Raw genomic sequence first — 6,000 nt, forward strand, 5'->3', positions numbered from 1 at the left:
ACACCTCAACGATAGGGTGTTGAATGTTTGGGAGACCTAGGAACCCAAATAGGACCATGCTTGGCATAAAAATGCCCACCCAGACATGCTCATACTAACAGTTTGCGGATACGACAAACGGAACAAGATTTACCCTATCTTGCAACTTTGTATTGTGTACGACTAATGATATTTGCATCAACTGAAAAATTGTTTTCCTAATAAAATGGATTTGTTTCTTCAAAATTTGAGATACGTTATTGTAGAGGGGACTCACATGACCCTATGGGTTCATATGGATCATTTGTATGTGCCCCGAATTTCAAAAAAGAGCCCATCTAAGTTCAACAATTTTTTCAACTCAGGGCACTCAAGAGATGGCGCTGCGATGGTAGGGTGTTGAACATTCGGGTGACTTGGGGACCCAACCAGGACCATTCCTAGCATAAATGATTGTTTTTTTATTCCACAATTAGGTGTCCACTTCACTAGAGTTAATCATGAATAATTGGTAGGCGACTATGCCAAACTTATTCCTACATACAAAAAAGGAATAATTTAGTTTTCTTCAGCTAATTTAACGAATGAATGGCATGATTTTTAAGGTTTGCAGGGAGATAAATAAACTTTAGAAAGACAGTAAGAAATTAAACACATTACAAATATCCATTTAATAGTCTAAGCATGGGATTGATGCCCATCATAGTTGAGCATATCTGAGATGGAATTACAAAGATTATCTAAACAAATTCTCCCAGATTTCATCCCAATCCAAATTAAGTATGTCATTATCGACATCCATAATGAGATCTTCCTCATCCTTCACTACTGTTTTGTAGATTAATAAATATTTTGGAGAACTTATGGTAGACTCGAAGATTACACAACTTTGTTTAAAAACATAATTTGACAAATTAAAGTTTGCATCAATCTAGTGTGCAATGAAACATGAGAATATCTAACAATATGAATTGCTTCTAGCAGACCATCACACAACCTCAGCAAAAAGAATACAACACAAGAAACTTTTTTGAGCTCCACCTTCTTTGCCTAATAAATCGTGGCTAAAAAAAAATATGCATGGCCAGCTAATGAAATTGTCAATTCAAGAAGTCGATGTCATAAAGCCACCAAAGCTAGATATGATGCACGACAGTTGCCGAGCATGTAAAATAGATGTCATTTATACAAGAACCATGGACCACAAAGAAAATAGAATGTGCCTGATCTATGGATATACCAGGCTATTGCATTAGACCTTGATGGAAAAATAGTCTTATTGAGAGAATTCAGGGTGGATCTCTATATTCAACATTATTTTCTTCTATAAAAACAATTTTGTTTCAGATGTGAACAAAAATTTATGGGTGAGAGTGGAATGTCAAATCCTACTTACTACCATCGTGGGAGTAATCTCTAATCCTTATAGCATTTCTCAGAAAACTTTGCTACAATAGAGTTCTTCAAACCTCTTCAATTTGTCCATAAGATCACTTGCTGCAAATATGGGCCTGTGAATGGAGTCTAGCCACAATACCACAAAGCAGAACCCAACAAACAGAGACACATAAAAATGGAGATTCCTCTAATAGTAGCTTGCGCTTAATAACAAGTGCCTCTCAATTCGCAGATACAACAAAATATCAGGTCTTGATCAAAACACAATGCTAGTCAAAAGCTTGTGATAGATACTAAGCCGGATATGGAAGCTTGAAGAGGTTTGATCCCATTTAGGCAATGGGCATCCACACTTTCAACCTCAAGCCCATTGATCTCAGCTCTGCTAATGAATGAGTGTCATCTCAATGACACACATCGATCGCAAGCCACCATCAAATTTGTTCCAATGTGTTGTAGATTCAACACAAATGTCACCTTTATAGAGACTTCATTTTAAAAATAGAGGCTTACAATTGCTCGAATCTAGGAAATACATCCATCTTCATCTAAAACCCTTGTTGTTCACCCTAGAGAAAAATATGGATGTGCTATAACCATCGATGCAATTTCCAAGTGCTTCTATTGGCAACGACACCACCAAGTATGGAAATGGCTAAACTGATTAATAATCGCTCCTGCATAAAAACTCTAGATCCAAGCTTGGTTCATAATATCCATGTCGGGTTAAGACGACTCCCTGTTGTAGGTTCTTCACTACAAATGTCGAAGCAAGGAATCTCAAAACACAACTTAGAGATCTCGTTCGAGCATAGCAAGGTGATACCACATGCTGCAAATTATATGATGCAATATCAGATTCTCGGCTTTCCCAAATTCATGGCACACTGGGTGCATAACACGCACCAACAGTATCGATAGAAGATTATGGCACCCAAATAATCTTCATTCATGAGCTGGTCAGAACAAAGAACAGACACAGAGAACAATAACGCTATGATACCATAATAGATTTGGTAGAGCATTCAATTGCATTATGTGAATTATTTTTATAGGGAAGAATAGTAAACCCATGTAATAAACACAACTCACAAGAAATAAATAAGAAATAAATATAAAACCATCTAGAAACAAATTGTTACATCCCATTTGTGCCCTAGTTGTTTTTATGCTACTTTACGTCATGTTATTTGTGTCCTAGTTGTTTTATGTGATGTTAATCGTGCACTAGGTGTTTCATGTTATAATTGAATGATTATGCCCTAGATGGAATTTGTGCTCAGTACAATGAAATGGTGACATTTAAGATGTTTTACTTTTGTTGATAATATTTTTTAAATGTCAAGATTATAACAAGATTTTCAGGCTAATTGTTTGAACTGGCCAAGTGTGTGCAAGAGTTCGTTGTCCTCTGGGAAGGGAGGGGAAGTATCATCAGGTCGGAGGTAAATGAAAGAGAACCCATGCCATCTGAGAAACCATGACCGTAAGCCGAGTCAAGTTGCCTTTCTTTGATCATGTTTTTCATCAGCCTTTTGTATCAGGCAATCCTATTCTAGTTTGAATAGGTGTTTTAGGTTTCGTATCTTAAGTCTTAGAATATGTATTTCAAGCTAAGTTATTATTAATTCACTTAATATTATTATTATTATTATTATTATTATTTTTCAATTAAATTGATATTGCAGTTGGCATCTATTCGTAAATGTGTGTATATATATATCCATTTATATATCATATGTGAATACATGTATACGAAAATATGTATATGTACATAATTAAGATCAAAACGAATACGCCTGTATACATGCTCGCATAGATATGTTTACATGGAATATATAAATTCATATATGTATATGTGTGTGTATATATATATGTGTGTGTGATTTTAAAAAAAATGTATAGTTTTGAAATAAAGGCTAAGTTGAGGAAGGGCGTTGATATTTGCAATGGATTGTTTTATTCATCCATGGGGCCCACTTAGTCTTAGTTTGGAATTAAGGCATGTATCAAATGGCTTGGTAATTCTATAAATTCAATACTTCTAACGGAGCTGAAAAATATTTTATCACCCCATATTATTAGCATTTCATGAAGATTATCGGGCATAATATAAGTGATATGTGTGAATGAACCACCATAGTGAAAATCATAATAACGTCATGTATTCATTTTAATTGGGATTCATTCAAAATGAAATGAATAGAGCCGCTAATCATAGAGAATGCTTTTAGCGTGATTTTTTTAATCTTTGTTGTCAAGTAAAGAGCATGGTTTTGGAGAAATGTTTTGAGCTTGGTATTTTGGCTAGCATTTCCTTCAATAAGTGTTCCATCCATTTTGGGGTTTATTCTTTTGGTAAAAGCTCGGGAAGTTCTTGAAGTGAAGAACTGCACTCAGAGCTGAATCAAGTTGAGTTATCCTCTAAATTTTCACGTCATATTATATTAACAAAACCCAAGAAGCTTGTTTATTCCGCTATTCCTTCTTTTTGAGTTTGAATTCTTGGTATAATTAATTAAAAGGAAGAAACTGCAGAAATACTCTCTATTATTGTTTAATTTGGCTATGAGTTGAGCATTCTAGAGTAGGATTAATGTATTTTTTGAAAAACCATTTGTTCTTATTCAATTTTGTTGAAATCTAAACAATTTGGAGTAGGAATAATGTAAATACTCATGGTTGTTGAATGGGGTTGAGGATTCATTTAATTTTAAAGAGAATGTGTAAACCCCAGTACCTAGTGTATAAAGTTTCTGATTATTTGATTCTGATTTTTTTTTTTTTTAAAAAACCCTATTGTTTTGATTCTAGAAAATAACTTTGTAGTCACACAATATAGCATAAGGTTTGACAGAGGATAACTCTTGGCTAAGAGTATTATTTGTCAGACGGTATGTTGTACAACTGTGAATAGGTTATTCTCAATAAATAGAACTTACATGTTGTAAATATAAGGGTCAAAATGTAAATCTCTGCAACAACTCTGTACCGTATAAGGTTTGACAAAGAATAACTCTTAGCTAAGAGTATTCTCTAGATCAAGCAATATGTTGTATAGAGGTGAAGGCCTCTTTAGAACAAAATATTTTAGAAATTCATTATTGATGGAATAGAACAAAGAATAAATTTTTGGTTGGGACAAATAGTATGGACTGGAAATATTAATTTAAGTCCACGGAGACTTGCACTAAACTTGAGTTTCACAAACCCACATAAGCATGGGGGTCATATCTATTTTATGTAAACATAATATGGAAATTGTTAAGCTGAAGTGATTGCTCCTATAACATGGCCATTAGGTAATACCAAAAGTGGGAAACAACAATCAGCAGTGAAGCTGCTCCCACATTAGTGATTAACCTTCACTGGTATGTGAATGAAAACTAAAACCATAGATTAGGGAAGAAAAATAAATGGTAAGAGCAGAGCAATGGTACCCATAATGCAGTTAGCATTTAATTTACAAAAAAAAATACACTCATTCATAGCAATGACAACAGAGACATGTCATGTATGATGTTCACTCAAAAATTAAGATTTTATGGGTAGATGGCGACTCTTAAAATCATTTACCTTTCCTAATCCAATGAATTAGTTGTATTCTCTAATACCTTGTAATGATTTATGAGAAGGATAAAACAAAACAAAAAAAACCTATATGAGAATTAGTGTTGTTAACTAAAATCATGTAACACTATTATGAGACATACGTCTCTATGTGAGTACAAATATGGTCAACTATAAGTTAACATATTTATTTTCAACTATAAGTTAAAAATAAATATGTTAACTCATTCATAGCAATGACAACAGAGACATGTCATGTATGATGTTCACTCAAAAATTAAGATTTTATGGGTAGATGGCGACTCTTAAAATCATTTACCTTTCCTAATCCAACGAATTAGTTGTATTCTCTAATACCTTGTAATGATTTATGAGAAGGATAAAACAAAACAAAAAAAACCTATATGAGAATTAGTGTTGTTAACTAAAATCATGTAACACTATTATGAGACATACGTCTCTATGTGAGTACAAATATGGTCAACTATAAGTTAAAATTCACTTGTTTCTAGACCTATGCCCTAGAACCATAAGTTATCGAGAAGGATGGAACTTTGATCTCACACTTAAGTGTGATTGTTGCTATTGAAAACGTTTGGGCCAAAAAGGTGCTCATACTGGAGCATTTGTCAAGATGGTTAATTTATCTTTTATTTGGTAAGAAATGACAAGCAAAATTAGTATTTCAGTACTCATTAATGCAGTTGGGCATAATAAATACTACACGTGGACTTGACAATTAGTAAACTTACCAAAGTGCGAAAAGATTGATAGACAAGGGAGCTTATAGTGTTTCTTAATGCAAATAGCCATATGTATATAAATACATAGCTTCACCGCTTCCTAATGTCATTTGGCATTCATGTAAAAATATATAGTTTTACTAGACAGTACAGTGGTAACATGAATGCTCATAATACATACATAACATAGAAGCTAAAGTTGATGAGGGAGATAGCAGTCTACTGTCTATCTCATCTTTTCCACACTAAGGTAAGTTTATCGGTTTAAATCATGCTACAATAAAGCTAGAAGGGAACAATTTACATCTAA

This window comes from Cryptomeria japonica, chromosome 2 (assembly GCF_030272615.1).
Source record: "Cryptomeria japonica chromosome 2, Sugi_1.0, whole genome shotgun sequence".
Lineage (NCBI taxonomy): Eukaryota > Viridiplantae > Streptophyta > Pinopsida > Cupressales > Cupressaceae > Cryptomeria > Cryptomeria japonica.